Genomic DNA, 24,021 nt, shown 5'->3' on the forward strand with positions numbered 1-24,021 from the left:
TGGTTGTTAGTGTTTGTTCCCTCATCACCTACTCGCCCTTCAATCGCCGCACCCATACCTCCCCCTATTGATGTCAGTGGCTATAGGCCCTTAACTCCGTTTCATCCGAAGCTTCACTACCAGTTAAATTTACCTTGGGGTTCACGCGCCGGCAGACATCTCCCACATCCTCAGTGTACCTTGTAAAGGCATCACCGGCCTGTTGAGTCCGCTCTCTTTTGCGCTGCTCTGCGCGTAGCTTGCGCACAGCTGGACGGCGAAATACGCCAGAAATGTTCGCTTTAAACGCGGTCAAGGTTGACCTATCAGCTGCATGGTTCTCGTACCTTTGTTCGGCCAACCCCGTCAAGGAGAAACCCGCGTTGCTCAGCTTCGTGTCGTCGTCCCACCGACTGTACGCGCTTACTTGCTCAAAAGAAGAAAGCCGGTCCTCGACGTCCTGGTCCTCCGGGCCTTATGAACAGCGGCTAGTCATGCTGGTGGAAATATGCGGAATAGATGACAGCCGGCGGAGAAGGTTGCGCGTTGTGTTGGGCATCACAGTCATGGCTCACTCATTGGGAGAAGGTGGGTGCGACTCCGGCGCTCCAGGCTCGAGGGTAGATGGGTAAGCTGCGGCGGAGAAGCCGAACCTTCACCAAACTCTAAGATGAAAATATTGCCGACGAATATGCAGCAGGATACTCAGCGAAGGCACTCTAAAGCCAGCGAGAGACACGGCGGGCTCTCACCTGCTGTTCTCGGGATAGACGCTGATGATGATCAATTTGTTGTTTTCTTTTTTGGTTCTTTGTTTTCCTTTGTCGTTATGATACGATGAGTTAACTTCCTGAAAGGGTAGGATATAGAAAAAAAGAGCTGTTGACCGCTGTTTTCACGAACGTAACAATGGGCGGATGGCCAGTGTGGCGGCTTCGCTCTAGTCGTATTTCTTCCGCACTATATTATATATATATATATATACTGATTTTTTACTCCTGTTGCGCCTGACCTACGTTTATACACTATCATAAAACGCTTGGCTACAACGCAATGAGTGGCAATTTTAGACGTATATTCCGCAGATATATTTTTGTATTTTAAATCAGTGGGCTCTAAGCTCCGACATGCAGCCATTCTTTGGGCCAATGGTGCTGTAGGGGTTTTTGTCTTGACCTTTTAGTGTTTCCAAACCGATATATTGTTGCACGCAATATTTTGGTTGTAAAAACGCAAGGACTTTACTCAAAATTCTTCAAAACACTAATAGTTCCTGTGAAGAAAAATGATTGCATTGTGTTTCATTTCTGTGGTTTCAGCAAACACGTAGGTATTCAGCCAAGGCACAACTATTATGTTGAGTGCCCTCCACAGCCTGTGAGTGCGGTTTCCATGGAGTTCTTTTGAATTTTTAAACTAATGATTGCAAACTGTATATGCTGACAGACACTCTAATTACGCATGCCTGTTCAAACCTGTTCTATCAATGGTTGTAGACGTTTTCTGATACCAGCTATATTTACTCTAGGGACGGCAGGTTGCCTAAGCACGCTGGTGGTTTCACAAAATGTTATTTCCAAGTCATTTCTACCCCAAGGAAATAAAATTTAGCCGCAGGACGGGACAATAAACGTTTCATGAAGACATATCACGCGGCTACCTCAGCAGTGTTGCCATCGGGAGCTGAGAAAATTTCGCAAAATTAAAAATAAGCACACACCATGGTAACGCGTATTTGTACTTGGTTGAAAATGGCAGCACAAGCCACATAATTTTCACCCTATTGCATCAAGCCCAACCCATTTTTTTATGATAGTCACCCTAGAAAAAATAGTTAACAAAGGCATATCCGGTAATGAAAAACCCTGATCTTTGGCGGTTTTTTCCCATTTGTGTAGTGTTCTTTTCTGGGTCGCCCGCACGAGGCACCTTCAGTAATCTTGGTTACGGTACTGGAGATACCGCGGACCCCTAGCCCTCATACTCACGCTGTATTCTACCGTCGCTAGGAGTTGTAAGGTGAAGGGCAGAAACCAGAAACGGTGGCCATCAGAGGCCAGTTGAAACTCCGACGGATGGGCTCCCTGTCGGTTTACCAGGCAGAGAGCTCCGGTACCTCCTCAGCTATCAGCGTTAGGCTACGGAAGAAAGTACCCCCGTTCCCTGCTTTATACTATAGCTTATGATATTGTCAAAACCCTTTCCCAAACGTGATCGGTCAGTGAAAACGGGCCGCACCGGAGTATCTTAGCCACCTCTATCAGCCACCATGTTTGCAATGAACCTGAACAACTATTCTCGTTTTCTTGTAATTGGGTCAACTGACATAGCAAGATCTGTCACTTCATTGTCCGTTTTCTTATTAAAGAAGTTACTGGAAAGTGTAATTGGTGAGGCGTACGAAGCCAAGAAACAAAGAACAGGGCAATTTCTGGTGGAAGTCCCCACGCAGCAGCAGGCAGAAAAACTTTTAATGCTGACTCAAATAACTGATCTTGAAATTCTGGTCTCGCCCCGCCGCAGCTTAAACACCTCCCATGGCGTGATCTCCGTCTCAAAAATTATATGGTAAATACAAAAGACAGAGATGGATGCACGCACTCCTCAGGCGGTATGGCTATTGTCGCTCCAAAACGCATTCCATGTAAGAGCATCTTCTTAAACAATCTCCTTGAAGCTCTTGCGATTCGTTCATTATTATTTAGAAGATTGATAACGGTATGCTCCTTTTACGTTCCTCCTGACTCCCAGCTCTCTAGCTCTGATGTCGAGGAGCTGGTATATCAGTTGCCAGAACCTTACATGTTGACAGGCGACTTGAATGCATATAATTTTTTTGGGGACTCTTCCCGCACCGATGCTCGAGGTCACCTCATTGAGAAATTCTTAACATCGTCGGGAGCATGCCTCTTGAGCAAGAAACAGCCAACATAATATAATATAGGACACAACACTTTCTCACACCTTGACCTGACTATAGGATCGGCAGTACTTTTTGCCTCTCTTGAGTGGGACGTGGACACGAATGAATACGGTAGTGACCACTTCCCTACATCACTAACATACATATACTAAGACCCTACCAGTTCACCTTCGCATAGTAGGTTCAATAAAGCAAGAGTGATCTGGAGTACATTTACAGAAACATCTAAACTACGCCAAACATCAATTACACACCTACACATTGAAGAAGCTACCCAACTACTCACGGCACACATCCTCTACACCGCCGAAAATTCCATTTCACAAGTCTCCGCTGCTCCGCGCAACCACAGGAGGCCATGGTGGAATGACGACTTCAGGTGAGCGCGACAGGACCGCAACAAGGCGTGGGGTGTACTTCTCAGGCACCCCATGTCGGCTAACTTAATTTCTTTTAAAAGAGCAAAGGCCTTGAAAAAGCGTGTGCGCTGTGAGGCAGAACGAGATAGTCGGGGCTCCTTGATAACATCCATAAATTCGTACACAGACACACACAAGGTATGGACACGAATACGTAAACTTCGACGAAAAACGTACACATAGCCTGCCCATGGTCAGCATGACAGGGGACACACTCGAAGATCAGGCTAACACACTTCCACAACACTTTCAACACGTGTCCAGCTCGGCCCACCACACGAATATTTCCTGAAACATAAAGCCTTTTGAGAAAAGAAGTCCTTACGCGACAACAAATCACAGATTTCTTACAACTCCCGGTTTTCACGGCATGAGCTGAGGGCTGCCTGAGCACGTGTAAACCCTAATCTCCAGGCCCGGACAACATTACATAAACAATTATACAACACATACATACAGACTCACTTCAAAGACTCCTGCAACTCTACAACAGAATATGGCTTTAAGGCACATCCAAACTTTTGGAGGGAGGCTATGGTTGTAGCTTTCCTGAAAGAGGGGAAGGACCTTTCCGCTCCCTCTAGCTATCAACCAATCAATCTCACAAGCTCCCTGCGCAAGCTTCTCGAGAAGATGATTGGCAGGAGACTCCTGTACTTTTTTAGAGTACAACGGTCTCCTCGATCGCCCGATCTGGCGTGATCTATGAACGATGAACTTGTCGCTCTTGAATCATATATCAAGGATGCCTTCGTGCATAAACAATTTTGTCTTACGGTGTTTTTTGATCTTGAAAGGGCTTGCGACACAACGTGGCGATACGGCAACCTTAGCGACCTCAAGTCCTTTACTGTGTCAGGTAACAAGCGGAACAGCATTTCTAGGTACTTGTTCCCGAGGACATTTCGTGTTAAGTTTGGGTAATCCCTTTATCGGATACATGTGCAGAAAAATGGTGTGCCGCAAGGAGGGGTTTTAAGCTGCACGTCATTTATAGTTAGCATGAACTCCCGAAAGCCACTGCCGCATCCATTTTCAGTTCTATGTATGCAGACGATGTACAAATATCTTTTAAATCATGTGACCTGTCAATTAGCGGATGTTAAGTACAGCTGGGTGTTAAGAACCTTGCTTGCTGGGTGGACCTTAACGGTTTTAAACTCAACCCGGGCAAAAGTATGTGCTGTGTTCTCCCGCAAGCGCGGGATTAATGAGAACAACGAGATTACCTTAATCGTGCATCTATTTCTGTAAAATGGCAGCACAAGTTTTTGGGTGTCGTTTTTGATGAAAACTTACGTTCGTCCAACACATTAAATGCCTCAAAACACTAAACATGCTGAAGGTCCTCTCTCACCAATCCTAAGGCGCAGACAAAGAGCTACTTCTTCGGGTATTTACCGCCTTAGTCTGGTTGTGGTTACACTACGGCGGTGTCGTGTTTGGGTCGGCATCAAAAACAACACTAAAGAGTCTTGATCCCGTGCTCCACTTGGGCCTTCGCCTCGCATCTGGTGCGTTCCGCACTTTCCCGGCCAAAAGTCTGTGCATTGTATGTAACAAATGGGGCCTGGAACATCAACGAATGTGCATACATTTATTATATGATTTTAAGGTTTCATCATTGAATAAACACCCTTTTAAACCTGTCTTAGCGATACATCCACAACCCAGCTCTTCTCAAATCGTCGATTTGTTTCTTTTCCGTTTTCACTTAGGGTGAGAGAGGAAGCTTCAGGACTTTCCGTTAGGTTTCTAGATGTATACAGATCATCATTTACTCACATTTTGCCACCATTGCAACTTTAGCCTGTATTACGGGATGTTTATTTTATAAAAATGGATAAAAAAGGTTTCCAAGAACAGCGATTTTGCCGCACTTTTTGTCCCTGCAGGATAAATATAAATGTGCCCCATTTATTAGAGATGTCTCAAAAACTTCAACTACGGTGTGGTGCACCGCTAATGATCCTAATTAAAATTATTGCAGAAACATCAGTGTACACGCCACAATATTCACCCCAGAAGCATATGGCATTTTACTCATCGTTCAGCACATTCTTAAAAAACAAACTCCTACGTCCGTCATCTTTACAGTGTCTTTGAGCATTTTGCGAGCATTTTCTTTACACATACCTATAAAAAACAACATTTTCAATATTTTGCTTAATGCTATATACGCTAAACATTTTCAACTAATCCTGTGCAGGGTCCCAGGCCAAGCTGAAATCGCGGGAATGAGATCGCGGATCAAATGGCCACCGCCGCTGATCTTGCAAACACAGTGGACCTAACAACAATACCCTACAACGAAATCAAGCCACATATAAGACAACACCTTCCCAAAACATGGCAAGCCGACTGGAGTACACAGACAGAGAAGTTACAGATAATAAAACCACAGTTAGGACGATACACTAGTGACTCTCACAACAAATTCATCGGAGTTGCCCTAACTATATTACGCATAGGCCACACACACGCGGAACTTTCCCATCTGCTCACTGGATCTCAAAGAGCCCTGCGTCGCAGGTGTGGGGAGGGCCTATCCGTACTTCACATCCTCATTACATGCAAAGCACTTCATGAAACAAGATGCAAGCACTTCCCTCAACTCTACAGACAACACATTCCACTACACCCAGCACTCTTTCCAGCTGATGATCCCATGATTCCTCTACAACGTACCTTTAGGTTTCTGGCAGAAATCAAATTTTTATACCTCATTTCCTATCACGCGTAGTTTTTTTGGCTAATTTCATCCCAGGTACAATCCCAACCTTGCCTTCTACATCAGCCATCCTTATTGTCTTTTGCTTATTTTATTTGGTTTTTTGAAAGATTTTAGAGCTTACATCTACATCCTTCATAAATAACCATTGTTTTGGCACTATTAGCCTAGTTGGCCTTAAGCCATAAACATCTAACCATCATCATCATCATCATCATCTCAACCATCATACCTTTTCTAGGTCACTCGGGCAAGTTACGTGATTTAGCCATTCGTGACCGCCTACAGAAACACCTATTGCCATTTCGTCACCTAACAAATTGTGTTTGGATTTGTGTCTTTAGAAAGTTTGGAATTCTTTTTGTTCCACTGCTTTCTATGTCGCAATTCGTCCATAATGCTTGTCGTAATCATCTATGTCTCTCATACGGGTAGAAGGCAACATTTTTATCTATGTTATGTGCGTTAAATTTTAGCAACTGAATATGCCAGCGTACCATAAATTTTAACTAAATTAAATCAGTAAATCTTCTTAAAACGCTTACAATTTGTGGTTGATTTCGCGCATAAGAAAACATATACAGTGTATTTCATTCTCCAGCAAGGCCGTTGTGCGGAGGAGAGGTCCTGGATGCTCCTAATGGTTTTCCCCATAAACATGCAACATTACAGTTAAAACTAAAATTGCACAAAACCAACTACACGCCGCGCAAACACTGTGTGTTGATTTGTTGTGATACTGGGTTATTTTTTTGCACAAGTAATGCAGAATGCTTACATAGTTCCACAAACTGTTGTAACGGCATATTTTAGTAGAGAAAGCAGGCGAAGTGCAGTTTAGTGGCACAACTTGATTATTCTGTCCACCCTAAATCAATCTGTGCTAATAGGGAAGTCTGGTAAGCGCAGATCTTCTTGACTCAAGTGTCAGCATTACCCATGCGCAATCAAAACTGTGCTCAAGTAACGACAACTCCGGTCAAGCACCCCAGCAATCGAGGCACTACCACAAATCAATGTCTCGCATTTCCTGTACACCAATATGATTACTAAACTTAAAACGGGGCCGGGGTAACTGGTAGTGGGTGCATTATTTACTGTACATTACATGAATTTGAGATGAGCTCTCTTTCTTCAAAAATATATTGTGTTGCGTGATTGTTCCGCACATTAAAATTTAGGGACTCGCATCCGCGAATAAAGGCAAATATGCAAGTGAATGTGCCCCGAATGCTGCCCATGAAAATCACGTATTCACGATTGATCCTGCAAACAATACGACAAGTATGCTTTGCATGAAGAAAGTCATTCCTTCACAACCTCAAGGTTAAGTTATCTTGTCTACCCCCTAAAACGCCTCCATTATTATTGGTTAGATGTACCAGTGCAGCAGCGTACCACCACTACAAGTGCTAAGTGGTATGTTACCTTTTGCCACGCACACGGCAAGCCGCGTTCACCACCCCCAGCTTTCGTGTGATCTTTAGAGTGCGGCCGGTTGACCCTTCTATCTTCATTGGAAATATTGTCCAGGGTGTTGAACTCTCGTGTTGATTGTGCGACCCACTGAGCAATTAAAACAGACTAGATGATGGTATCAAGCTGAATGACGTATTTTCAATTTCACCAACGTTGCAAATAGGTTGTGTTGAAATCACTAAAGCAATATCCGCAGCTGGTTTGCTTTAGAAACTGATTTTACAGATATGATGGACTTCCCCGCAGTTGTTCTTTCGCCCGGAGTGACGATTAGGCAAGCGCCTAGGGCCACTTTCCAAGAGCTTTTTTAAATATATCTAAGGCGTCGTCGACCTTTGTATACACGCAAACTGCTTCATGCATATAACAAAAAATAGAGCATGTTATGAAAGGTATTGCAGACTATGCTTATCTTATGCTCCTAGGAAAACCCCGCACTGTCAATCACGTAGACACTTCGTGCAAAAGTTCTGACGTTATCTGAAAACAACGGCTTACCCGACAGCGGGCTTCCCAAGATATAAACCTGCCTTGTAAATAATTTTCAATATTAGATGTCTATTCAGATCTGTTCTGAGGAGGTGCTCCTTACAGCTCAAAGAAGCGAAGAAGACGACGTGCGTGCTGACGCCGAAGAGGTGCGCGTGAGATACAGGGGAAGAAAAAGGGAGGCGGAACTGAGGTGACATGTGAAGGCAGGACGAACATGGCTCTCGGCGAGTCCTCTGCTTGATGCGAACGTCCAGGATTCTGAGCGAGCCACATTTGCCTCCTGGCCTTGTAGACTGTCAACGCTGTCCCTGTGGTGTTCTCGCAACAGCCTTCGTTTGTAACCAGCGAGCATAGAGGCAACAGCGTCGCGTCATCCCACGGCACCTCTCACGACACGGCATCTCTCGGCCACAACTGTGCCAACGACCATCGCACCAAGCCAGCGCACAGAAGACATCGTACTTCAACTTGATCCCTAGCTGTTTTGTGCACACGAGTGTTAATGAATGAGAATACCTTCTTCATTAGGTTGCATAGCTTTTTGTGAATTTGGTCCTCTAATTTGTCCCGTAAATACACGTTGTCTTGACTAGCGCCTACAGCCTCGTCCTTCTCCACCGGGTCGGAATAACACCTCTCAGTTTGAAAAAACAACCTGTTTCAAAAATAGGCATCAGCGCAGGATATTCTGCAAAATTTACAGAGTTGTGGAGGTACTATGTTGTCCGGAGTAGCGAGTATTTGGAGCCGACATAGAATAAAAATATCTGGTAGAGATCGAAAGAGGGCTAGGGCTAACACGCGCTGAGGTCAGGGAATGGTTGGAGAGAGAGACAATGGCTCCTCGCAGAACAAGAGTGCTCGTGAGAGACCCTGAAGTCCGAAGGCTTTACCTCGAACTTGGTGCTTTAAACCACAAGATAGAGCTCGTGAAGAATTCATTCCAGCGTTCGATTGCAGAGATAGACTGTGAAATTTTAGAGAAAGGCTGTTACCTGGAGGGGAAAGAATGCGGAAAAGAAGTCATCCAAATTTAGGAACGTGAGGGAGAAGTAACGCTGGTCGCAGTCTCCTATCAGGCCACGCAGAAAAAAGAGGATAAAGAAAAGGATTTTGAAGGGCCAGCCACCAAGGTGTAAGCCGTGTTCCAGGCACGCAAGTTGCACGTGTTGAGTGGGCCACGCAGGCAGACAATCTTCGTGCTGGCACGACTACTCGGAATGCGCCAGGTGAGGTCAGAGGTGCACAGATGCGTGACGTGCGATCCGAGCAGTTTGGCACGCGCTCTTAGTCAGAAGCTTCGCTGTTGGACGCGAGGCGAGAATGAATGAATCGGGCAGGGATGTCCTGCAAAAGCGCATGCTCCCGGGCAACAAGCGGTTGCTAGACGAGAGTGACCAAGATTGCACAAATTGCTTCCAGCAGAAGCGAGCACGTTCTGGCAAAGACGTTCCCGCACGCAACGGGATTACAGTTACGACACACTCAGTGAGAGCTTGAGTAACTGGGCCGTGTAGCGCGCGCATCCGCACAACAACGGGTGCCTGTCTTTCAAGATACTGTTGCGGGGGTCATCATGCGGCACCCTCGCGAAGAAAACATTGATAATTCTTTGGAGAAGGCTAACCGACCACCTAGCCAAAGGAGTCCAATAGATGCGTCGGAAGAAGGTGAAGATGAAGTTACATGTGTATAAAACCGGTGTGATGAGGAACTGCTCACCGGACAGGGGTCAGCAGGTCGAAGCGAACAAGACGAGGTGTGTGCTGACGCGGAAGAAGGGGCGTGAGCGAAAAACAAAGAAGGAAACCGGACGGTCGTGGCACAAGAGCTGAAGGAACGAGGTTCCAAGAGCGACCTGCCGGACGAGAACGTTCGGGGAACCCCCGTTACGAGGCCGAGAATTGTCGGGGAACCTTCTTTGCAAGCCGCAACTTCCACAGTTCGCAAGGAGGCAGATCAGGCGAGACTGGCACGGAGCACCCGGGCCTAATCGCTCATCATTTGCAGCACCGGCATCGACAAGGCGCAAGGCGGCAACTCCCCGGGCCTAGCGCATGGGACCCGACTTTGCGGCGGCCAACGGCAGCGTCAAGGGGACTGTGCCTGCAGCCACCACACCAATCAATTGTACCGCCACAGCTCCCTGCCGCCGAGTACAGCCAGACGTGAGCGGGAACTCTTTTGAGTTAAGAACAGTGTTTTGTCAGACATCTAGTAATTCGATTAGATGGGTTTATAGTTTCTGGGCCTTTTTGTTTTGTCTGTGAATGGAGTCTGTCCTTGTCTGACGTCACGTGCCTCACTTTTTCTCCATCAGTTAAACTGGACCTCCTTATCCCTAAAACAACCCGCATCACAACCGAATTGAAGACACGGATTCAACTGGGTTAGAAATGAGATGCCTTGGGGAAAGGAACTCATTTGAAAATAGCTATTTTGAGAAAAAAAAAACTTGTACAATGATGTATGTTAGGTTCAAAGGATGTACTCTGCTGATTGTGTGCAGGCTATTGAGCCACCTTTAACGAAGGCCACTCGTACACAGTGCAGCGTAGCTCTGCGGAGTGCAGTTTTTTTTATTGTCGTGTATTGTTTAAAACATGTGCTATTCCCCGGTTTGGTCGGAATAATTATGGTTCGTTTAGTTTGTGCTTCTTTTGGAGGGTTCGTTTGTCTGAGACGTGATTGAGAGATATAGATGGCTGCATTTTAAGATGTTGTGCTTCAGCTTTGTTTCTGTGCTTTTTAGATTCATTGCTATGCAGTGATTTTTAGGTGTTACTATATGGCGTGAAAGTGTTCTGGTGGTAGTGTTGGTACGTGGTGCCGGGCGTGTAAACTGACTGGACATTGATCTGTGGTCAGCGAAGGACTTTTTACTGGAAGTGGTTCTTCCCGAAAACACTTCTTTTGATAAAGGCACATGTCAAGAGGCGCTTTTTACGGCTCAAAGAAGCCAAGAAGACGACGCGCGTGCTGACGCACAAGAAGAGCACGTGAGACAAAGGGGAAGAAGAAGGGATACGAAACGGAGGTGACAATGAAGGCCGAAGGAACGCGGCTCTCGGCGAGTCCTCTGCTGGACGCGAACACCTAGGACACTCAGAGCCGAGCCACCTTTGCCGCTTTGTCAACACCGTCTCTGTGGGGTTCTCACAAGAGCCACGAGCGAATGTTGATGCAGAGCGTCGCGTTATCGCAAGGCACCTCTCACGACACGGCATCTCTCGGCCACGACAGCGCCAATGACCATCGCACTGAGCCACAGCAGCAAAGACACCGTACTTGAACGTGAGCCCTAACTGTTTTCTGTGCAGGACAGTTACTAGTGGACAGTAGCCTCTAGAATGGTTTTCACATGTGTTGGTGATATTTGTCTTCTCAGTTTGCCACGTAAATACACGTTGTGATTCTCCGAAGCCTAAAGCCTCGTCCTTCTCCACTGGGTCAGATTGATACTGAATTGATACTGAATTGATACTTAAAGAATTGATACTGAGCGGGTTTGAACACAAAAATCTGAAGTTAAGCATTTTTATTAATTTGTCAAAAGCATTCGAAAGTATAAATCGTGAAACTTTACTTTTGTAGCGGCGCGTGTCCACCGCGCCGAGGCGACGACGACGACGAAGGCGGAACCACGAGGCGAACGCTCACGTGCGCTCGTGCTGGAGGAATAAAAATCAGTTCGAGCCCAAACGCTGTCGTGGCTGGTTGTCACTGCGCCGGTCGCGACATGATTTGGTAACGTGGACCGAACTCGCCTCTTCTGACCGCGCCATGTCGGACCCTTCGGCTTCGCCGGATTCTGCGGGCCAACTACAACCCGGCGCAGCTACGCCCGCCCACGAAGCAGCTCCGCCTGCTCACGCTACAGCCGCGGCTGCGCACAGCGCTACTCTACCCCCGTTTTGGACTCGGAACCCGCGGACATGGTTCAGGCAAGTCGAAGCGCGCTTCCGTCTGCATCGCATCACCAGCCAGGAGACGAAATATAACAGCGTCGTGAACTCCTTGCCAGGCAGCATCGCGGACGAGCTAGCCGACATCATCGACGCCCCACATCCTGAAGCTCCGTACGACCACCTAAAGAAAGCGATCATCCAACGCAAGTCGGAGTCGGAGCGCAGCAGGCTGCAGCAGCTTCTGAACCCCGAGGAGCTCGGCGACAGGCGACCCTCGCAGTTGCTACATCGCATGCGGTAGGTATTGGGCGATCATGGCCAGGACCTCAACAATCCACTTCTTCGGGAGCTCTTCCTTCAACGCCTCCCCCAGAACATGGTATTGGTACTTACGGCAGCCGCTGACATGCCACTCGACCAACTCGCGGAACTGGCTGACCGCATCGCGGACTATTCCCGGTCCCCAAGCATCGCCGCAGTCGTCGATACGCCCTCCACCTCAAGGGACGACTTCAGGCTTGGTCGACTTGAGAGCCGCATTGATGAACTCAGCCATCAGCTGTCATCCCTCGCACCCCTCTTGCACCGACGCCGACGTGCATCCCGCGACCGACGGTACTCCCCATCCCCGTCCCGTTCTCAACATGGCTCCTCCGCAACGCGCGGTGAGCGTGGCCCTTCGGGCGTCTGTTGGTATTCTCGTACCTTCGGCACTGCCGCCCGCAAGTACAGCCAGCCTTGCTCATGGACGGGAAACTAGGAGACCGGACACTGGCGGCAGCAAGTTGCAGTAAGCCGCCTCTTCTACGTCACCGACAAGGTTGCCGGCCACCGCTTCTTGGTCGATACGGGAGCAGAGATCAGCGTCATACCGGCCTTTTCGCTAGACCGACGCCTCCGAGAAATGACCTCCCCGTTAATCGCCATTACAACTCGCCGATCAACACCTACGGCCAGCGGTCGCTCACAGTTAATTTTGGCCTACGTCGCACCTTCCGGTGGCTTTTCACAATTGCTGACATCAAGCAGCCCATTCTCGGTGCTGATTTCCTGGCTTGCTACAACCTGGCCGTATACGTGCACTCTCGACGCCTCGTGGACATGACGACGAGCCTTTCAGTACATGGCATTCTCTCCTCTGCCACGGCGACCGGACTTCGAGCCTTTGTGCCATCTTCCGTGTACGATAAGATACTTGCAGATTTTCCCGCGATCACAAGACGCCACACGGGAGAGTCCCCGGTGAAGCACACCATCACTCACCACATCGTCACGGAGGGACCCCCGGTCTTCGCTCGAGCGCGTCGTCTCGCCGGATCACGTTATGCCTTTGCTCGCCGGGAGTTCGAGCACATGCTGGAACTGGGAATTGTCCGTCCATCCTCGAGCAACTACGCGTCAGCCCTGCATATAGTACCCAAAAAGGACCCCGGTGACTGGAGGCCATGAGGTGACTACCGTGCCCTCAATGCGATCACCGTGCCGGACCGGTACCCGCTCCCTCATTTGCAGGACTTCACCGCGAATCTGGCAGGCTGCAAGATATTCAGCAAGGTGGACTTAGTCAAAGCTTATCACCAGATACCTGTGGAGCCAGCAGACATACCGAAGTCTGCCATCATTACACCATTTGGTCTCTTCGAATATGTCCGCATGCCCTTCGGCCTGCGTAACGCCGCCCAGACCTTTCAACGTGCCATCGACGAGGTGACCCGCGGTTTAGACTTTGTCTTTGCCTACCTCGACGACCTCTTGATCGCAAGCTCATCACCATCCGAGCACGAAGTGCACTTGCGAGCCCTTTTCACTCGGCTTGACGAATATGGTTTCGTCATCAACCCCAAAAAGTGTGTCTTCGGTGTGCAGACCATCGAGGTTCTGGGCCACTTGGTCACTCCACAGGGCATCAGACCTCTCGACACCAAGGTGAAGGCCATCCAGGACTTTCCACAGCCCACCTCAATTAAGAAGCTTACAGAGTTCTTGGGCCTGCTGAACTTCTATCAGCGGTTCATTCCCAACTGTGCCGAACTAGTCCAGCCCCTCACTGATCTGCTGGCCACCAAGACAGGCCCTGCAGAACACTTCGAGTGGAGCGAGCAAGCAGCGTCCGCCTTTTCTGCTGCGAAGAAGGCCCTCTCCGACGCTGCCATGCTTATAGTACACCCCGTTCCTGATGCTCAACTTCGTCTAATAACCGACGCCTCCAGCGTGGCTGTCGGTGCTGTGGTTGAGCAGTTCGTCTCCGGTTGGAAGCCACTTGGTTTGTACTCCCAGAGGCTGAAACCTGCCGAGACGAGGTACAGCACCTCGAACGCGAGCTACTGGCTGTCTACCTTGCCATGAAACATTTTCGGCATTTCCTGGAAGACAGGGACTTCTACGTCCTTACGGATCACAAGCCCCTGACGTTCGCTTTCCAGCGCAACCACAGCTCGTACTCGTCGCGTGAGATCCGTCACCTCTCCTTCGTCTCGGAGTTTACTGTCGATCTCCGCCATGTCAGCGGCCCGATCAACACTGCTGCTGACGCGCTGTCTCGCGTCGAAGCACTTTCGTCTACACCCCAACCAATTTCCATGGAAGAGCTTGCTTCTGCACAGCGACAAGACCCTGAGCTCCAGCAACGCCGCTCTGACACCTCCACGCTGAATTTCACGGATGTGCCGTTGCCGTTTACCGAAGGCACAATCACATGTGAGAGGTCAGCTGGCGTCTCCCGACCTTATGTTCCACCGGCGTTTAGTCGAGCCGTTTTCGACACCCTGCATGGCAAGAGTCATCCCGGCATCGGAGCAACTCAACACCTCGTCACAGCTCGGTGGTTCTGGCCCTCGATGAATGCAGATGTCCGCCGGTGGGCACGCACCTGCCTCCAGTGCCAACGCGTCAAAGTAACCAGGCACACTGTCACTCCTGCCTCGCCATTCCATCCACCGGACAGCCGTTTCGCACACGTGCACATTGACCCGGTCGGGCCCCTACCACCGTAGCGATGCGCCACCTACTTGTTGGCGTGCGTCGGCCGCTTCACGCGCTGGCCAGAGGCAATCCCGATACCTGATATTACGGCGGAAACAGTCGCCAAAGCATTTGTTGGTGGTTGGGTGTCCCGTTTCGGCTGCCCCGCAGTTGTCACCACTGACCGCGGGCGTCAATTCCAATCAGCCGTGTTCAACGCTCTCGCTGGCATCTTGAGAGTACGCCACATACACACCACCTCCTACCATCCGTCTGCCAACGGGATGGTGGAGCGTTTACACCGCCAACTCAAGGCAGCTCTCACCACCTACGAGCCAAGGGAACACTGGGCCGACCACTTTCCCCTCGTCTTGCTCGGACTACGCTCGGCTTTTAAGGCAGACCTGCATTGCACATGTGCCGAGCTGGTGTATGGCTGCCCTCTTCGTCTCCCGGGTGACCTCCTCACACCTCCGCCTGCCGATGGTCCTTCGGACCCCGCCGGTTACGTGGCGGAACTTCATCGCCTTTTCGAGCAAATCCGGCCTGTTCTTCCTCGACAACAAAGCGACCACTCCGTCTTCGTGAGCCAGGACCTTTCTTCCTGCACTCACGTGTTCGTGCGCCACGACGCTACCCGTCGACCCCTCACTCCCGCTTTCGATGGCCCGACACGCGTCATCGAGCGGCACCCCAAGACTTTCACCCTCGACATCAACGGCCGCCAAGACGTCGTCGCCGCTGACCGCGTAAAGCCTGCATACCTCGCCTCTCTTCGACCCAACCAGACCTTCCCCGTCTCAACAACCATGCCCAGAACTTTGCACCATCAACCGTGGTGACCTCGGTGATGTGGTCGACTCGTTGGTGTCGTAGGTAGTTGAAGGTTGTGGCAAGGAGTGTAACTCTTGTGGCTCGAATGTGCCTGAATTATTTGTTTCATTTCCATTTTCTTGAAGGTCTACGATAGGGAAAGGATATCGTTCCTCGAAGAGGTGCGGGACTGCTTACATGCGTGTCCTGGTTAAATTGAACGCGTTCCAACGAGTTCCGTCTTCCATTTCGTACGTGTTCTCAGCGACTTTACGGCGAATGCACCTGGGTAATGAGTACCAGGAGTTTGTTTTGTAGGCAATCGGAAGTCTTATGCGTACCATATCCTGAAGTTGGAACACTTTGTCCGAAGCGGCATGTCGACGATCATAGTCTCTTTTTATACGAGCATGTTGGAGCTCAACATTTCGACGCAGTTCTGACCATTCCTTATATGGATTTTCATGAAAGCGCTGTGCATGGAACCCTACAATCGACAACCTTGTTCGGAGAATACGACCTCTAAGGAGGAAAAAAGGAGACTGCTTGGTGGTTGTGTGGGGTGTAGTTCTATATATGAAAATGTATTCATTGACTGTTGTTTGGAGAGGTTTCTTTTCGGCAATGGCACACTGAAAGAAGCCCTTAAGCACTCTATTGAACCTTTCTACCTGACCGTTAGCCTGTGGGTAGTTAAGGGACGACTTGATATGTTTGATGCCTTTAAGGCGCAAGTACGCTTCAAATTCGGAAGAAGTGAATTGGGTTCCGTTATCAGATACCAGCTCGTCTGGAAGACCTTCTCGGGCGAAAACGTCGGCCAAAAATTTTAGGATGGTGGAAGAGGAAATGGGTGTTGTGAAACATATTTCTGGCCACTTGGAGAAATAATCGACGAGCACTATAATGTAGCGGCAGTTTGCTGGCGCTGTCACGAAAGGACCTATGATGTCAATCCCTAGCTTTGACCAAGGTTTATCAGGATATTGAACAGGTTGTATTGGACCTTGTTGTATTTTTGCCGACTTGTCAACGGAGTGACATGTAGTACACTGGGTAACTACCTGCTCGACATCCTGGCGAAGGCCGGGCCACCAGTATTCCGTCTTAAGGGATGCTTGCATCCGAGTAATGCCTGGGTGTTCTTGGTGGGCGAGCGTCAAGACGCGTTTGCGCAGACTACATGGGGGCACGACTTGTTCACCCCGACAGATGATATTCTCCACTAAGGAGAGCTCATGCCTGACTTCGAAGTACGGGCGAACACTTTGCGAAAGTTGCCTTTTGGGGGGCCACTGGTGAGTCAAATACGCTGTAACCTCTGATAATACTGAATCTTGGGCTGTACCCTCTTGGACTTCTTCTTCAGAGATAAACGAATCGACTGTCGCTATGACCTGTTCTTCGAAAGATGTTTCTTCTATCTGAGTAGTTTGGGGATTTCGCGAGAGCGCATCGGCAACCTTATTGTTGTCTCCTTTCCGGTACTGGACATCAAATGTATAGTTTAAGAGCCTCGCTGACCAACGCCCGATACGTAACGGGCGGCGTCCTGACCCTTTGGATGACAAGAGTGTGACGAGAGCCTGGTGATCGGTAGTTAATGTGAACCGTCGACCCCAGAAATACGAGTGCCATTTTTCGCAGGCCCACAGACATGCAAGCGCTTCTTTTTCGCCAGCTGAATATTTGCGTTGAGCTGGCGTAAGTGTTCGAGAGGCATATTGAATTGTACGGGTAATATGTCCATCTTGTTGTTGAAGGACAGCTCCAATGCCATAATCAGATGCATCAGTAGTTACTATAACTGGAAGGTTCGGGTCGAAAAGAAACAAAACTGGTGCCGTATGGAGGAGTGCTTTGACCGTCTGAAAACTATCCTCTATTTCCTTATCCCACACAAATGGATGATTTTTTCTGAGAAGTTTCCGCATGGGTTCAACAATTTCTGCTAAGTGAGGTATGAACTTGGAGTAATACTCGACGAGTCCCAGGAACGAGCGGAGCTGAGAGACATTGGACGGTTGTACGAATGAGTCAATCTGCTTGAGTTTTTTGCTAATAGGCTGGATGCCGTTTGCAGATACTACATGACCAAGAAATGAAAGTTCATGAACATCAAAAAGACACTTGTCATTAAGCTTCATGCCTGCTTGTGAAATGCGCTGCAGCACTTGACGCAGATTGTGATCATGCTTTTCCTGAGAGCGGCCATATACTATGATATCATCAATATAACATTGCAAGCCGGTGCAACCTTGAAGGATGCTATGCATCATTTGTTGAAAGGCCGCTGGTGCGGACGCTAAGCCAAAACAAACTCGTTTAAAACGAAATAAAGCTTCATGGGTTATGAACGCTGTGAGATCTCGACTGTCGACATGTAAAAGAACTTGATGATAGGCGGATGCTAAATCCAGTTTAGAGAAGTGTGTGGCTCCCTGCAGCGACTGCAGAATTTCTTCTATGTGCGTTAAAGGAAAACTGTCAATGACAACTGCTTGGTTTGGTTCTCGCAAATCGATGCACATCCTGATTGAACCATCCGGCTTTCGAACGACTACTATGGGGGATACCCACTCTGAATCAGAAATGCGCTCAATAACGTCATCTTGAAGAAGTTTGTCAATTTCTTTGGACACTGGTTCTCGTAACGCTAGTGGTAAACGACGCAACTTGAGTTGCTTGAGCTTAATAGAAGAGCGTACCTTGACTTTATGTATATAGTTCTTAACGTGGCCCAGTCCTGGTGTGAACAGCTGTTGAAATTCTTTGAAGCGGTTTGGAAGATTACATGAAGGTGGGGGTATCGCGTTACTCAGAGGAGTTGCATTGGTTCGCCAGCATCCGAGCTGATCCCCTGCGAGAATTAAACGAAGCGCATAAGTGGCGTCTATGCCTAGTAAAGACCTACCTCTTGGAACAACATAAAATAATAGAGGTTGCTGAATATTTTTGAACTGAGCAGTCGCTGTGAAACATCCTGACACAGGTATGATACCGCCTGAATAATTTTAGGAATTTGAGGTGGAGTTTCGAGTGCTATTTGCGATGCAAAATGACGTTGAAAAATTTCCTCTGATAAAATAGAGACAGCTGAGCCCGTGTCTACGAGCAGAGAAAGTAAGGTGCCATTCACCTTGATATCGGCGTAAAACCCTTGACGTGTTGGAGTCGCGTGTTGCCCTAGCTGGTTGACGACTACTATATCCTCCTCGTCGTCGGGTGGGGCCTGGATGTTTCGTACTGGTGGACGGGAGAGGCGTGTGGCACGAGTTGACGGCGGATTGGTAGGTGCAGGATGTGAGGTGCGGCAGACATTTCCGAAGTGGCCGCTTTTGCCGCACCGGAAACACATTTTTCCCAGAGCGGGACACTGTCGAAGGGGATGCCAAGTCCTACCACAGCGGCCGCACGTTGGAGGAGGAGAGCGTCCATCACTGGTCCGGGCGAAAGCAAGCCCCGAACGGGACGGTGATGAACTTCGGTTTCTGACGATTGTGGGGCGGAACTCCCGACGTGGGAACCGGGTGGGGCGCTGTTGCATCCCATCGGTGACTTGAACGACGTCTGCCTTGGTTTCCCGATATTGTTGGAGTAGGTCTTGAACTTCTGCTATGCTTTGTATAATTTGAATGGCTTTATCAAACGTCAGAGCCGGGCCTTCTACTAGCAAACGTTCCCTGGTGCGTTCGGACGCCAGTCCGACGATGACTTGGTCGACTAATGAGGATGTCTCGTCTACGCCGAAATTGCACTGCCGACCCACATATTGCACCCGGCGCGCGAAGTGGAGTGCTGATTCTGCTTCTGCTTGACGTATGTTTCGGAACTGTATATCGTTGGCTCGTTGCGAGGTAGAGCCGTCTAAATGAGCCGCGAGGCCCTGCACAAGGTACTTGTACTCGTCTTCATCGCTGGCGCCCACCGGCTTGGCTGACTCGATCATGTGGGCAATGCGGTCTGCTTCCGACCCCAAAAGGGTCTTTAAGAGTGCTGCCTTGCGTTTCGGCATGAATTCGTCGCAGCCTGCTGCGAGAAGATATGTCTCAAACGAGCGATGCCAGTCGCGCCATGGGATGGCCGGTCTCCCCGGGTCTGGCAGAAATGGAGGTGGCTTTGCGGCTATGTCAGCCATGTTGTCAAGATAGTGAACGAATTGGTACCGCTTTACTTCTCTTCTTGATGTTGATATAATCCTGGTGTAATAACTACCTCGTGCCCCTTGGCGATATCTTGAAATATAACCTGCTGCTTACATATTATTGGATGGATTTGCTGTGTAGCGCTTCATGAAGGTCAATTTCGAACCGATGCCGCCGGCCGCCGTCTTCTTCCCGATGCGGTCGACCGCGTAGGCCTAACGCTCTACCGGACTTGACTGAACATTTCAGCCGAAATAAGGACATGAAAAACTTGCGGCCAGTACGGCGGCTCATATATTACTCAAAAGATGTGGGGTGCTTACATTTTTGCAGGTTCAAGAGTCGGCTGCGCCATTGTAGTGTCGCGTCGGCGACGGCCCTGAAGGGCGAAGCAGGAGACAAACGCCCGGTGAAAGAGTCAAGCCAAAAGAAACCAGTTTACTTAGTCACGTGAAATATATACCCAGGGCACGGTGTAAGCCCCCTGGTGGTAGAATCGGTCGACGTCAAACCAAAACCGAAACTGAATACCCCGAATACTACATTTGTAGTGTCGCGTCGGCGACGGCCCCGAAGGGCGAAGCAGGAGACAAACGCCCGGTGAAAGAGTCAAGCCAAAAGAGACCAGTTTATTTAGTCACGTGAAATATATACCCAGGCCACGGTGTAAGCCCCCTGGTGGTAGAATCGGTCGACGTCAAACCAAAACCGAAACTGAAAACCCCGAATACTACATTTGTAGTGTCGCGTAGGCTACGGCCCCGAAGGGCGAAGCAGGATACAAACGCCCGGTGAAAGAGTCAAGCCAAAAGAGACCAGTTTATTTAGTCACGTGAAATATATACCCAGGGCACGGTGTAAGCCCCCTGGTGGTAGAATCTGTCGACGTCAAACCAAAACCGAAACTGAAAACCCCGAATACTACATTTTCCCTCCCTTAAGAGAAAAAAAAAGAAGAAACAAAGACCTTTACATAACATCCACATTCAGAACACACTACTACCAATGAATCTCTATGACCCCAGATACAGTGACGAAAGTAATGAGAAACCTGGGGACCCTGCGCATGGCAACGAACGTAGCAAGACAAGTGTCAGGGCAGATGCACACCTTTTCCCTCCCTTAAGAAAAAGAAAAAAGAAGAAACAAAGACACTTACATAACATCCACAATCACAACACTACTACCAATGAATCTCTATGACCCCAGATACCGTGAAGAAAGTAATGAGAAACCTGGGGACCCTGCGCATGGCAACGAACGTAGCAAGACAAGTGTCAGGGCAGATGCACACCTTTTCCCTCCCTTAAGAAAAAGAAAAAAGAAGAAACAAAGACACTTACATAACATCCACAATCACAACACTACTACCAATGAATCTCTATGACCCCAGATACCGTGAAGAAAGTAATGAGAAACCTGGGGACCCTGCGCATGGCAACGAACGTAGCAAGACAAGTGTCAGGGCAGATGCACACCGCAAAACGTCGACAAAACACAAGAAGCACTCGCATTGACCAAGTCACAGTCGCACAACTTCGCCCAGCAGCTCAGCAAACAATACAGCGTTGGCTGAAGGTAAGCTTACGCCCAAACGTACGCCCAGTAACTTACCCCCAAAGTGCCGTGAGGGCAGACATGTACACAGTCAGAGACAGGGTAAAGCGACATGGTACCCGACACATCTTCGGGGGGAAAATATGACTGTTTCGAGTAGCTTATGACCTCCCCAGATACAACCAGAAAACACTGAAGAAATGTGGCGATATGCCACTCTTACTCTAGTACCTTATACACGTAGACACCAAATGCACAAAATTGGTTCCAGTTCCACGAGTCACCCGGGATTCATCAACATCAAGGGTGTTGGGGAATAGCCATGTTGCGGGGTGACACTGTTACATTTAGAGCCAGCCACCGGAGTTCATCACCAACAACATGTGGCAGTTTTGACACATGGCATCCACTTACTGTTCGTGGAAGCTGTGCTGGGAACGAAGGAGAAGCAGTTGAATGTCTGCGTTTACCCATTTATGACGACCCTCTGTAAACATGATATTACGTGTATCTACGAATGTTGTGTCATGACATGTTTGTAAAATAGAACCACCTATACGGGAACCACAATGCACATATAATAAATACCTCTAAGCGCAGTGCAGTAACTTCACCCACGAATTCACGGAAAGTCGACATTGAGGGAGTGGTCCTGGAAGTAGTGTCACATTGCAAACGTCTTGTTCGCATTTGAGACCAGACGTACAGATGCCAGGTTGATGGCGATGTTCTACTAAGAGCTCACATGGAAAAAAAATTGTTTAACACCAAGGACATGTGTTCAGGGAAAGGAAGAGGGGAAAGAAAACAGCAACTTTCACTTTCACGCTCACGTGCGCTCGTGCTGGAGGAATAAAAATCAGTTCGAGCCCAAACGCTGTCGTGGCTGGTTGTCACTGCGCCGGTCGCAACAATAGTATACGCCTACGACACTACCCTTTTTTCAGTCAGGCAGTACTACCGAACTCGCGAATTCAGCCAACGCAGATTTACGTAAGCTTCTTTCGTGGAGCATGCAAAACTCGCTCCAAATTATTGCTAAGAAAACGAAGGCAATATTTTTTTCACTCTGCAAAAGGTAATCGATCGTAGCATCAAAATAAAATTTGGATCTGAGAAAATTGAACTTGCAAAGGAAGTCAGAACATTGGGGGTAATTTTTCATGAAAATTTAACTTGGGATGCACACTTTGAACAAGTTGCTGTAAACCTGGCTAGGGCTTGTGACCTACTTTCCTGGTTCAGGCAGCTATTGCCACCGAAAGTAAAGCTTTGCAGTTACAACGCAATTTTCCCTTCACATTTGAGTTATTGCAACCATGTTTGGGGGGATGCACCTCAAACACATATTCACAGGTTGTTTTTATTCCTGAAAAGAGCAATTCGACATATTGCGAACGTTGCATATCGGGACCACACGAAATAGCTGTTTGCCGCCTTCAATATTGTTCCTGTCACGCAAATGTAGAGATACCAGTTAATTGCAAAATATAACAAATACCTAAATATTAACAACAATTGCTTCTTCAACTTATGCAATCTCCAGACACCCGCACAAGTCCGTTATGATATGAGACAAAAAGAAAATTGGCTTGTACCCTTTTGCAGAAAAAACCACGGCAAGCACCGAAAAGAGTATGCTATGCCTAGTTTTTTTAAATACCCAGAAAACACGAACGTTAATACAAATACTCATTCTAAGCGTAAGTGGGAAGAATATTTTATCAACTTCCCATTGACTGTGTCCGAAATTCCCGACACTCGTACATTTATAATATGCCGACGTGTATGTACTGCTAATTTGCTCATTTTTGTCGCACATGTGTTTGTATGTATCCACCATTTCATTTTCCCTTGTATTCTTTTCTTGCATACCCGTACATCAAGTTTGTGTTTTAGGACAAACAAAAATGTATCATGTTTTAAATCTGTGTTAAGTGATTGTATGAAAGTGTATGATGAGTTTTCTCTCGTTATTTCCGATGACAATTGTGGGGCAGAAACACCGTCAAGCTACTTTCATGGCTTTTTGTTTATGTCCTGGCATTGCTTTTATGAATGTAAACATAATGCTGAATAAACTGAATTGAATTGAGATTAACACCTTCCTGTTTGAAAAACCGCCTGCTTTACAATAACTGTCTTTTCTGTTCCCGCATCAAGTGGTTTTGTGCCTGTCAACTTGCACGTCAACTTTTCTTACTGTCCTGTGCTTGACTGTAGTCCTCGCAGTTGCCACGCAATATAAGCTATGTTTTCTGAGGACAATCCGCGTGCTTCTTTTATGCACTCTAATACTAAACCTGGGGCTGTGAAACAGTACATGAAGATAATCCCACCAACGGAATTAAGCCTGCCTACCATAAGGCCACATCCCCAAACCCCCCTTTTCAACGAACGCTCTGCTCAGCTCGGGGCAATCTCAATCGTCACGATGGCGATCCAGTCTTCGCAATCGGCATTTTTCCTAGCTATCTAAAGCGTGCTGAACTATTCCTGTTTTAAAGAAGGAGAGAAGCACGTAATATCTAATTACCGGCTTATTTATATCATTTCTTCTCTTTATTTGTATATACTATATATATTGTATTTTATATATATTTGTAACTTTGTA

The 24,021-nt window shown here is 48.2% G+C and overlaps 1 long non-coding RNA gene across 1 annotated transcript in view; it reads left to right on the plus strand.

Moving 5' to 3' along the window:
• Positions 1-24,021, plus strand: part of LOC144142140 (uncharacterized) — an 80,214-nt gene that overhangs the window by 14,087 nt on the left and 42,106 nt on the right. The window contains exon 2 of the long non-coding RNA XR_013316856.1: positions 1,299-1,356. This is a non-coding gene — a long non-coding RNA (uncharacterized LOC144142140). The remainder of the gene's footprint in view (positions 1-1,298; positions 1,357-24,021) is intronic.

This window comes from Haemaphysalis longicornis, unplaced genomic scaffold (genome assembly GCF_048455015.1).
Source record: "Haemaphysalis longicornis isolate Haplotype H1 unplaced genomic scaffold, Haemaphysalis longicornis Haplotype H1 scaffold_6, whole genome shotgun sequence".
NCBI lineage: Eukaryota > Metazoa > Arthropoda > Arachnida > Ixodida > Ixodidae > Haemaphysalis > Haemaphysalis longicornis.